Consider the following 12,931-nt stretch of genomic DNA (forward strand, 5'->3'; position numbering starts at 1 on the left):
CCTATACATGAAAGACACACACACAGACAAACCTACAGACTTACTCCAAACTGCCAAATATATTAATTAACACACTCTCACTCTCATATACTCTTTGACAATATTTTGGCCTAGAAGAACAATAAGCAGCAGACTTTTACTTTTTTATCATTTCTACTGGACCTTAGATCTGCGCATGCGCAATACGGGTCGGCAGTTGCGGCTCCAGAGTATTTTTGTTGTGTAGTAGGGATAACCCAAACAGTGGTGGGGCTCAAGTCAGTATTTGCAATAGCCGTGTTCACACCGGAGTACTTTTCCCACCTTAGTTCCGATATAGTTCCGAAATGTCGCGTTCACACCAAAAAGAGCCGGAACTAAAATTAATTCATGAGAACCTTTTCCCCCCCTTTTCCGTCCCTGCTAGAGAGCAGGGACTCTCATGCGGCTCTCTTGTGAGAAAAGAGCTATATTTCTGATTGGCCGGGTGGATTGCAAACCACGCCCCGTAAAACTCAAAAAAAGTGTTGTGAAGCCACCATTTTATTATCCTCGCATTAGCATTATTAGCATTAGCATTAGCCCAGCGCAGAAACGCAGAGAGACTAACTTATGGCAACACAAAATAAAGCGGTGGAGATGAGGAGGTGTCGGCGTTCTGGAGATTTACTCGGAAGGCTTCATTAGAAGCTGCTTGGAGTCCCAGCAGCTTGTTTATGGCTAGAAAGGATCCGTCTTGTGTAAAACTCTCGCGAGAGTTCGGCTGAATGTCACGTGGCTGAATGTTTACGTTTGGCAGGCAGCCTTTCAGTTAGGATCGTTAACATCAGTTGGCCACAGCAAATGATGGTGAGAAGCTAAACTATCTATTAATTATGTCAATGACATGTGTGATTGACATGTGTGATTGTTGAAAAGCGGTCTTGCTGGTGTTCAAAGAAGAATGACAACACTGTAGATCACCAACACTATGGTTTATTTTTTATTCACAGGCAAGTCAACGTTGTCGCAGTAAAAGTCCCAAGATAGCTCCTGGTGCAATAAAATGTTCCCTTGCAGTGTTTTACTATTATGTCTGATGTTTCTCTATTAATATTGCTGCTGCATTAATGTGTATGTTGCATCATGTTACTGCTGTAGATGTGTTTCCGAGCCGCTCCGATTAAAACGAGAGTTACAACGAGAACGTGACGTCATATTTACACTAGACGGATCCTTTCTAGCCATAACCCAGCAGCTTCTACTGAAGCCAGTCCCCAACTCCGGGGACTTCGGGCCGGGGATTTTGGGCGGCAGTATACGCCGTGAAGTGGTTTGCGGCCTGCCAGTAAACCCAAAGCAGAAGAAGAAGAAGAAGTGACGTCAGCGGCTTCATTTGCCTAATCCAGAGTCATAAGAGGTTTCTCAATACTCAAATTTCCCCTCCTCGACTCCACGACTCCTCAGTCCTCCGGTAGTGACCCGGAAATGAATTGCAGCGCGGAATTTTGAAGGACATCTCATTTCTCTAAATGCACTTCGAGGACCGAGCGTCGAGCATCGAGGAGGCTCTCTGGAGGAGCTCTAACCGAGGAGACACTGATGCATCCTCCACGGCTCCTCCACGGATGCATTTCCGGGAACGGTGGAGGCGTGACGCACGGCCGGACTTATCTCAGCCAATGATAGCTCTGAATGCATCCCTTGGATATTATTTTAGCAACTGTCTGCTTACATCGCAACGCGATGTTTACAGTGAGAACAGCTGTGAGGTCCGTGCAGAAAGCAAAGCAGTGTGTAAAATATATATCACTCAGTATAACAGTCCTACATTACTTTCTGTATTTGTATGCTGTAGTTTAGTAGATATCTACAAACAAAGAGTCAATATTTTTCTAAGACCATTTAGTGCTTCACATAATAAAATACACAACGGCTGTAGCCTGATTATGCTTTAGGAGCAGTAGGTGTGTGTAGGTGTGTTTGTGGTACAGTGTGTATGTGTGTGTTGTACAGTGCGTAGATGCGGCGGACAGACGGGTCTCAGTTGGTTTGGTGTCCTATGCTTACTTTTAATACTTGTACAACTTTTGGCCCGTAATTTCAATTCCCCATTTGAGCAACCAGAGAGAGAGAGAGGGGGGGGGGGGGGGGGGGGGGGGGGGGTTGGGGGGATATCCAGTCTCTGATTTTGTTACGTTATTATGAGAGTGCTCTCATACTTGTTTGATTCTGAAATCGTATATATTTATATAAATATGTATGTGTGTATACGTCCGCATCTGTAGCCTGTTATTGTCTTATTATACCGCACTGTCAATGCATTAAAAGTAAATATATATAAGTCGTCATGAACACATCTGTCCATCAGAGTGCTGCTGTGCCTCCTGTCATCATTAATGGACGTCTCTTTAAAATGACCGCTCAGAGGAGAGGAGTTCTCATTTCTCTAACCGCCTGCTGCTTCCACTCCTCTCTCCTCGGTTCCCCTCAGTCCTCCGCTCGCATCTCCTGTGGGCGGCACCAAGTCTCGAGGAGAGGAGTCGAGGAGGGTAAATTTGAGTATTGAGAAACCTCTATAGAGAGATAAGAGTTACGGCACTCCCATAGACCTCCGTTGTAAAAATTGGCGGGGTATGGACATCGAAATAGTTCCAAATATTGTCATTTGGGCGTTGGACCTCATTCACTTACATTACATTACATTGCATTTAGCTGACGCTTTTATCCAAAGCGACTTACGGCGCGTCGATTAGTTCCAGAGGTAAGTTGCTGAAATATCGAACTCTTTTGAATTGTCAACTGTCTATATTGTCTCAGAGGCCCTTTATGATGCTTATACTGGTCTTCATTTGTATATGCACAGCGTAATTATCTATATTTTATCTTGGTTTTTACAACCAATTTTGCTAGCATTACCTGCTAGTTAGCTAGCGCGACTTCGTCAGCTTTGAAGGTAAGATTTCAGTAATGAATCGCTAGCAGCTTATATGATGCTGGGTAACTAACAAGCAGGATTTAGATTGATCATGTGTTTTTTTTGTTTTTTATCTTCTGAACCTGACCGTGTCAGCCATCCTTAGTCGGCTTTTTCTGTATGATATGTCTTAACTGCTAGCACTAGTAGAAATGAGGTGGCGTTTGTGATAAATATTTCATTTAATATTTCATTGCATTTTGGGATATATACTAACATTTCATTATGTGACATGTTTAATGTACTTCGTTTTTTTTTGTACTGTTCCGTGTTAACTCATCTGTACTGTACAACTAGCCTAGCGCTACTTTTTAATGCTTGATGGTATGCAAGGATAGATTCCTTTGTATTGTAATATACACACTAGTTTAATGATTGTTCTTCAAAGGTATTATTCAGTCTTCAAAAAATAATAGCATACTGAACAGGCTACTCTACAGCAGTGAATGAAGGATGAGCCTAAAACATGTTCATGCATCCAAAATGTTTATTTTTAACAAAATAAACACTTTAAAAAAAATAATAAGCACTTTTTTATTCAGCCTCATATGTCAGCCATGGCTGTTGCTGCTGCTGCTGGCGGAGGTGACAGCGCGCAGTGCATATTGGAACTCTACAGGTGTTGGGACAGAGTTCCTCAGACGAATGGACAAAAATGTGTTTTCCAGGGAATCTTGAGTGAAGCGGCTTGTGAGAACAAATTTGTGCCCTTGTCTCAACAGGTCATGCTGGACCTCCAGGAATGTTGTTGTGGCCATCACCAGTCCTGTCTGGAATGGTTTCCATCTGCCCTTGGGACCGATCTTCAGGCCCCGAAACAGATGTTTTTTTTTTGTAAATAGTTGCTTACCCTAACCCTTTTTTGTAAATACACTGAACAAAAATATAAACGCAACACTTTTGTTTTTGCTCCCATTTTTCATGAGGTGAACTCAAAGATCTAAAACATTTTCTACATACACAAAATAACCATTTCTCTCAAATATTGTTCACAAATCTGAAAAAATCTGTGATAGTGAGCACTTCTCCTTTGCCGAGATAATCCATCCCACCTCACAGGTGTGGCATATCAAGATGCTGATTAGACAGCATGATTATTGCACAGGTGTGCCTTAGGCTGGCAACAATAAAAGGCCACTCTGAAACGTGCATTTTTGCTTTATTGGGGGGGTCTGGGGGGGTCCGAAAACTAGTCAGTATCTGGTGTGAGGGTTAGGATTAGGGTTAGGGTTAGGGTTAGGGTAATGTTGTGAATCGAATGGCCTATGGTGGTGGCGGGGTTATAGTATGGGCAGGCGTATGTTATGGACGATGAACACAGGCCACTCGATTCACAACATTACACGGCTACTCCACGGATGCATTTCCGGGAACGGTGGAGGCGTGACGCACGGCCGGACTTATCTCAGCCAATGACAGCTCTGCATGCATCCCCTGGATATTATTGTAGTAACTGCTTTCATCGCGACGCGATGTTTACAGTGAGAACAGCTGTGAGGTCCATGCAGAAAGCAGAGCAGTGTGTAAAATATATATCACTCAGTATAACAGGCCTACTCTCTGTATTTGCTTTAGTTTAGTAGATAACTACAAACAAAGAGTCGATATCTTTCTAAGACCATTTAGTGCTTCACATAATAAAATACACAACGGCTGTAGCCTGATTATGCTTTAGGAGCTGTAGGTGTTTGTGGTACAGTGTGTAGGTGTGTGTGGTACAGTGTGTAGGTGTGTGTGTTGTACAGTCCGTAGATGCGGCGGACAGACGGGTCTCAGTTGGTTTGGTATCCTATGCTTACTTTAAATACTTGTAAATACAACTTTTGGCCCGTAATTTCTATTCCCCATTTCAGCGACCAGAGAGAGAGAGAGAGGGGGGGGGGGGGGGGGGGGGTTGGGGGGATATCCAGTCTCTGATTTTGTTACGTTATTATGAGAGTGCTCTCATATTTGTTTGATTCTGAAATTGTATATATTTATATAAATATATGTGTGTGTGTATACGTCCGCATCTGTAGCCTGTTATTGTCTCATTATACCGCACTGTCAATGCATTAAAAGTAAATATATATAAGTCGTCATGAACACATCTGTCCATCAGAGTGCTGCTGTGCCTCCTGTCATCATCGATGGACGTCTCTTTAAAATTACCGCTCAAAGGAGAGGAGTTCTCATTTCTCTAAACGCCTGCTGCTTCCCCTCCTCTCTCCTCGGTTTCCCTCCTCAGTCCTCCGCTCGCATCTCCTGTGGGTGGGACTAAGTATCGAGGATAGGAGTCGAGGAAAGGAGTCGAGGAGAGGAAATTTGAGTATTGAGAAACCTCTATTGTGAGATCGCTCATTTGTGCCATGCCGATCATCGTGTTTTCCTTTTTTGTGGATTATAGCCTAAAAAGGCCTACAAACATTTCTGTTTTTGCCGCCGACCGGCGCAGGAGCAACAGCCTTTTTTTTGTATCAATGAACTACACTATGGCCTGGATTAGGCGGTAAAGGCAATTTCAATGTATCGCGAGTGGACTTTTTGTTGGGTTTTGTTTGTTTTGTTTGTCTCGAAAAACTTTGATACATTTGAATAACGCAGAAAACCTGTCTTTGTTTATTATGTGTGCATATAGACTTTAGTTAATACATTTCCGTGGGGACTATTTTGTGGGAAGAGCAGATTATCCGTTTATTATTTCTGTTTACCTTTTATAATATTTCATTCAAGAACCCCTTGTGCGTTTAATTAACAGAACTATTTTTAGATAGTTGATCGTTACATGTCTGTCCCATAGAAGAACATGACAGCGCAGCGCAACTATACTACGGACGTGACTGCCCTGGCAGCGACATCAACATAGCCTGCTTGTGCTACCACACTTTCCCCTCAACATATCGTTAAATAACGAAACTTGGAAATAGTGCCAATCCATACAAAGTGTAACCACATCATTTAAATATGAAAGCAATCTTTAAAAAATAACAGCGTTGGTTTAATCTATGACTATTTTGACCATGTTCGTGCTGTTTTTCCCATAGAGAAGCATTGCCCCGGAAGTGCGTTTTGAACTATCCCGGCATACATAAACCACGTGACCGGCTGGCGGCGACATCAAAGAGTGTCGTAACTCTTTCTCTCTAGGGCTCTGGCCTAATCCACCCCCAGGGACATATTCCGGTGTGAACGAGATCTGTACTTAGTTCATCAGAACTAAAGAGTTCTGATGAACACGATCAGAACTAAAGAGTTCTGATGAACTAAGTTCTCATGAACCTTTGTGGGAAAAGTACCACGGTGTGAAAGCGCCTATTACATACACGCTCCCCTTGACAGTGAAACGCCACGCGTGAGGTTTAGTTTATTTCCCTGTCTCAATCCAAATTGAACTGTAGTAAATAAAAAGGGCGATCTGGAGCCAATCTTGCAATTTCCCCACAGGTGAAAGAGTTGACATGCTGAAAACCCAACCCCTGCAGAGGTGTCTGCAGGATTCCCGCGGGGTCTTAAAAAGTCTTACATTTGATAATCTGAATTTAAGGCCTTAGAAAGGTCTTAAATATGACCAAAAAAATAAGAGAGGTCTTAAATATGATTTAGAAGGTCTTAAAAATGATCGGATTTGACAGGTACTTCTGTGTTGCGATAGCGTCTAAATGTGTTTTGGGGGAAATGTCCGGGCTGCAAAGTAACCAGTACGGTAAGAGCCTTTCATTTCCCCCCAACAATTTGTATTGAAATAAATCAACATGGAACCAGTAATCACTAACTTTATTTCCCCCGTCCCCTTATCGGAGAACACCCAGCTATTAACCTAGCAACCATGCTTCAGCTAGCGGCAGTCAGAAACTCAGGTATTTCGAATCTACTTACAAATAAATATGGGGAAGTTCAACCGTATTTGTTTGGAAAACATCGAATTTAGTACTTGGTTGAAACCAGTGAAGGGAACGTGTTTGAAGCCCGCTGCACCTTTTGCAAAATAAATTAGCGTCTGTTTTGCTAATGCAGCGTTAGCTAGTGCAGCGTTAGCTAGTGCAGCAGCTCCCACAACAACACCGGGGGACCTGCGGGCGACGTTTGAGTCTACTACATCAACCCTAAAAGTGGAGGTGCTGTAGACGCTAAATACCGTAGTTAAAAACCAATCATACAACAGCAACAATGAAAGATTGTAGCCAAGGCAGCAGAGCTCTTGACACACACACACACACACACACACACACACACACACACACACACACACACACACACACACACCAGGGCTGCTCGATTATGGCAAAAATCATAATCACGATTATTTTGGTCAATAATTGATATCAAGATTATTAAATACAACTATCCATTGACTTTGAAAACATCCTTTTATTGAACTTTAAAACAAATAATAATTTGAACAGTATCTTTTTAACTTTTGATTACCCTGAACGTATAATTCAACTGAAAAACCAATGCAAAAATAAATTAAATAAATGATACATTTAAATAAATAATATCAAAAATAATAAATACCAATAAAAAAGTTCAACAAACAAGCTACTAAACATAAATAAATATAAATTAGACTAAAATAAATTAGATCAAATATGTTGTCACACAGTAGCAAAGCAAAATTATCTTTTTTTCCGATTATGTTGTTTTCGTAATTGTGGCAGGCCAAAACCGTAATTGCGATTAAAATACGACTAATTGCACAGCCCTAACACACACACAAGCACACACAGAGACACACACACATACTCATTTTTGTCTAACACGCTAACACAGCTCTGTACTGTTATGCTGTTATGTTCAGTCATTGTTCTTATGTTGAACATGAATACATTTACTTTGTAAGTAATTATGGGACGTATTTCTTCTTTCATAGCAATTTTCCTTCATACTTTTTTGCCGTGAAATAGGTCTTAAATTCTATTCAAAGTGGTCTTAAAAAGGTCTTAAAAAGTCTTAAATTTGAGTTGGCGAAACCTGCAGGAACCCTGTGTCTGGGGGTATTCTCCCCCAGGAATATTTTTGAAATACTAACATAAAATACACATTCTGGTACTCTCTTGAGAAGAAAAAAAATTAATCTAGGTATTACTACACGAGATATTAAAAAAAATTCATGCCATTTTAGTTTTTTGTTACTTTGTTCTGAAAGCTGAACCTGCTGCTCACTGAGAGAAGAGGCTGTGTGAATTACTTTACATTGTGGACAAGGGTGGATAGCCTCCATTGTTCTGTAGCTGTGTCCCAATTCAGCGGACGCATCCTCCTGAGGATGCATTCGGAGACCGCATACGTCACTTCCGCCAAACGAAGGCTGTCCCAATTGAAAAAAAAGACAAGACTCCTCCGAATGCGGCCCGCAAATGCAGCCTTCTTTCCCCAGATTTAGAGGATACATCTGATGTACACTCCGCGGTCTACCATATCCCAGGATGCAACGGGTGACGGTGACGAATGAGTTTCTAAAAAAAATATATGGCTTGTAACGTCCCATCAACGGCTACAACGGTTTCAGCTGGATTCGTTTTTAAATGTACTCACCCAAATAGTAAACGACATGAAAGAAAAGTAAACCTATTTAATTTGTGTATTTAAATATACGGGCAATTGGAGATTTCTTCTTTATATTACATGTAAAATAATATGAAGTGAAAATATTTCTAAACCCTGTTTGGTTTTCATATTGTTGGGATTCATTATAAAGCTAATTTATTTATTTAACTGCTTTTGTTATACAAATCTCACTGCAACTATTTTGTTTTGATAGGGAGCAAGGAGCAGACTGCGCAATTTATCCAGATGCGCGGGGACAATGAAGCCCTCTTCACGGGGGCCTGTTGCGACCTCGGGAAAATAATTTAAACATAACACCAAAATAAGTACAGCTAGATCTGACTCCATATTGAACAGTTTTGAAAACAGTTTTGAAAACAGTTTGAAAATATTTTGCCTGGTGTCAGAAATTATTACCGGCACTTGTGACTGCAGCTGGTTGCTAGGTGACGGGGGCGGCAAAATGTAGGGGTAACTGCCGGTGACGTACAAAGACATGCTCCGTAGACCGTCTCATTTCGCAGTCCGCGGAAGACCCAAGCTGGGTCCTCCGCGGGCTGCGAGGCTGGGTCCTCAGGAGGACCCAGCCTCTGAATTGGGACACAGCTACATGAAAGACAGCCCACACACCTCATCAAATAAAAAAAATAAAATAAAAAAAATCATCAAACCGTGGTGTCTTATTTCATTACGTGTTGATTTATATCAACACGTAATGTTGTATCGATGTTTATAGAGATGTACTACAGCAAAAGTATTCTCCGTCGGGACTTCCTGCAACAACACCACGCCGTTATCTTGATTCTGATTGGCCAGAAGACATTATCAAAGATGTTCTATTGAGAAGACGATCAACGTGACAAAAGTTTTCAAAACCTTTTCTCGTCTTCGGTATTCTTGTTTTTGGCGTGAGAATAGTTTGGGCAGCGTGAGAGCGTGAGATTGAGAGTGAAAGCGTGTGTCACACGCCAGATGCGTGAGAGTTGGCAACCCTGGTTTTGTTTTATAAGAATGTGCTAACATAGCGAGATATTCCGACACCAGGGAGAAATTGTGCGGGTAGATTAGATTGTGTGTTTACCCTTTAGGCTTCGCGTCGGGATCTTCTGGGATGCATAGGCATGCATTGCACCCCCAATTGAATGTTATGCACCCTCTATTCAAAAAAGAGAACGGAGCGAAAAATACAAAGAAAAAAAATTGTGTCAGGTGGCCGTGACCTGCTCCACTGCGCGTGCATCATTTCCAAAGTGCTTCCACAGCAGTGACACACATCTGTGGATAATCATTTATAGTAAAATGGTTAAAGCAACCATCACTAAACGCCAGCAACACTGAATCTACTGCAGACAGTAGCAACAGGTCAGATGGGGACATCACGTTACCCTCCGTTGTGGACACTAGCTTACTCCCGCCTGACTCACCGCTCTCGCCCCCGGAGCAGCAGTCTTTGTCGCCCGAAACTACGCCGCCCCTCTGAGTCTGCGGCCCGCAGGTGCCAGGACACCCAAACCAGTCTCACAAAAAAAAGTGTAATAACTACGTTTGTCCCATAGACTATATATATAAATGGACGTAGTGTCCGTGACGTCAACCATAGGATTCTGCAGAGTTGCCGAGAAGCCCTTAGTAGGCGGAGTCGGCCACTAACGCTTGACAGCGACGTCAGAGTCTAATCCCGCCTGCTCCAAATAAGGGCAAAGAAGCGGAGCCGAGGCGGGACCTGCTGCCTCCGAACTGGAAGTAAACAGAGCTAGCTCAGGCTAAGAAGCTAAGCTAACATGAAATACATGCATACCAAGTTACTGCTAACAGTGTAGTTCCCCTATATAAACGTTACATTCATGATCAAATGAGACAATCTGCAACAGAATTAGCTATATTTTGTTATTCTTAATGCTTGTCATTCACACGTTAAGAAAAGAAGTACCGATACATAGCAGAACAATTGTGGCGATGTTCAGCTTAATGAGCCTTGTTCAACATAATTTATTTAGCTAATACTACAGCGGGCGAACCAAGTCTGCGTTTCGCTGCATTCCTTGATCTCCAGTTATAACGTCGGACTCCATCGCCCGGACCTAACGGAGCCGCAGTGGGCTAGCTCCGGGACGCCGGCTGGAGCTAGCCTCCTGCGGCTTGAGTCCGTTAGTTCTGGCGGCCACCACTGGGATAATTGTGTCCCCTATTAACATTTGCTCCCGTTTAGCATTATGGGCGTCATAGCCATAGAACTATAAAAGTCTTACCCAAGGCTGAATCATAAACTAAAATGTATAAAGGGTTACATCCTTAGCTGGCTAATAATAAGTAACAAGATAAGCTACAAAGCACACAAACACCTGCGAACGGGATTAACATGTATAATATTATCATTTTAGACTTCTTGGGAGTTCTGTTAGTACATTCAAGCGCACAGCACAACATTTTAATTGTCTGGTATTTTTAACAATATTCCCTAAAAGGCACAATCACCATGAAGACGGCTAAAGCTAAAGGGTCAACAGTACTATGACTAACTAACGTTGTAGCCTCTATGGTTGTAGCCTAGCAGATTGGACACGTTGCTGTTAGCTGACAGTGAGGCATGTACATGTCCATCAAAGTGACCACGCCCTAATTTATGCAAAAACTTTAAGACCTAATATAAATAGGGTCGTGTTAGAAAACAATTCACTCACAGATTCATAATCATGAAGGTGGAATCTAACTATATCGATAATAATATTTATTGCATCCATGGGTAGAAACATGTTTTTTTCTGCTGTAAAGTTGGGCATTTTAACATGGGGGTCTATGGAAATGGCTCCTTTCTGCAGTCAGTCCCTAGCGGCCCATGTATGAACTGCAGTTTGTTGCACTTCCGTATTGGCATCCTGGCTGTTCCCCAGAGTTTGCCGCTTGGTTGGTCCACAACGTAGGACGTAGTATTTCTAAAAAAACGCCTCTGAAATTGTAGGATCCCTACGTTTTTTGTTCACCATTCATTCCAATGGCGAAAACGGGAAAATAACGTATAGATGCAACAATTTTAGATGCAGATTTTGTTAAACTAATACGTTTGCGCTGTGGACCAACACTATAAATTGACGGGGAAGGGGGTAGCAATAAAGATAACACCATTAAACAGTTACTCAACGTACCAGAAATAATATCGATAGCAGCATCCCTAGCAACCACCTTGGTAACAATTAAAACGTTGTATAGACACATTTTCCTGAAGTAATCTTCGTAATAACTCGCAAACTAAAGATCATGTACATCCACTGCACACATAATCTGAAATAACAACTCATATTTCTCACATCAAATGACATCAAAACTTTAATGGCCAAACTAACCTTAAAATAGGCATTTTCCACCGAGAATAAAACGAAGTTCCGCCATGTTTTTTTCTGCAGGGAGAAATTTTAAGATCATGTGACATAGACGCCAGCCATTGGAATGAATGGTGAAAAAAAGGGATCTTACAATTTCAGAGGCGTTTTTGTAGAAATACTACATCCCAAGTTGTGAACCAACGTAGTTATTACACGTTTTTTTATGAGACTGGGTTGGACAATCAACTTTCCTGCAATGTTAACTATGTTGAAGCACTTATTTTAACCGATATTATACATATTTATTATACTCTTCTAAGATGTATGTAGATAGAATAAGAAATGTGCAGAATATGACAGTTTAATGGTGGAGGTACACACATATTGAAAGATCTCTTGTTGAGGAACCTATGACCCAAGTTTGTCATCATTGCATAACTACAGTTAGTTGTGTATGATATTTCAATAAACTTTTGAAAATCTTGAAATCTTGAAAGGGATGTGCAAAATAGCCGTCATATACAGTTTTTGATGAACAATTAGAGAATAACGAGTAATGAATATGCTTTATAGGGATCTGCAGATAAATGTTTAGTCTTCTCAAGCACCAACTATCAAATATCTCTCCTGGTTGTTGGCACTTGACAATCACCTTTCCCTGAATTTTGCTCAGGTGTAACTAAAGTCTGATTTAAGGGTTGTTTATATTTCACATCGTTAATCCAAATCTGTAAAGTAACTAAAATAAATGTAGTGGAGTAAAAATACCAGGTTAACCTTAAAGAAAGCCCTCAGGATTATAAAAGACCCCCATCATCTGTTAAATATGTTCTTTATTCTCGCGTCCAGGAGAGAAGCTTTAAAATGAGACTAAATGGAGTCTCTGAAAAGATTCAAATGGGATACTTTAATTAAAAAAGGCGCGGTAGTGTTACAGACAGAATATTGTTCCGTCAGACAAACAGCTGTGATCCGGTTCTCCTGAGCAAGAAGAAGACAGCGGATCTCTCCTCCGGCGCTGCTATATATATCCTCTGCTGGCTCCTCCCCGCCAGCCGGCTCACCTCGTCTCCAATGTCCGTTATTGCATTTAAACAGAGGATAGGTTCTTTTCACATTCAATATATGCTTAACACGCCGTTTCTCCTCA

At 41.6% G+C, this 12,931-nt stretch overlaps 1 long non-coding RNA gene across 1 annotated transcript; it reads left to right on the forward strand.

Annotated features, from left to right (window-relative positions):
- Positions 1–2,504: 2,504 nt before the first annotated feature.
- On the forward strand, positions 2,505–4,084 carry LOC307030655. The gene is made up of 2 exons (XR_013805735.1): positions 2,505–2,722; positions 3,658–4,084. It is a non-coding gene; the product is annotated as an uncharacterized lncRNA (long non-coding RNA).
- Positions 4,085–12,931: the final 8,847 nt, after the last annotated feature.

This window comes from Notothenia rossii, assembly GCF_949606895.1.
Source record: "Notothenia rossii genome assembly, chromosome: 1".
Lineage (NCBI taxonomy): Eukaryota > Metazoa > Chordata > Actinopteri > Perciformes > Nototheniidae > Notothenia > Notothenia rossii.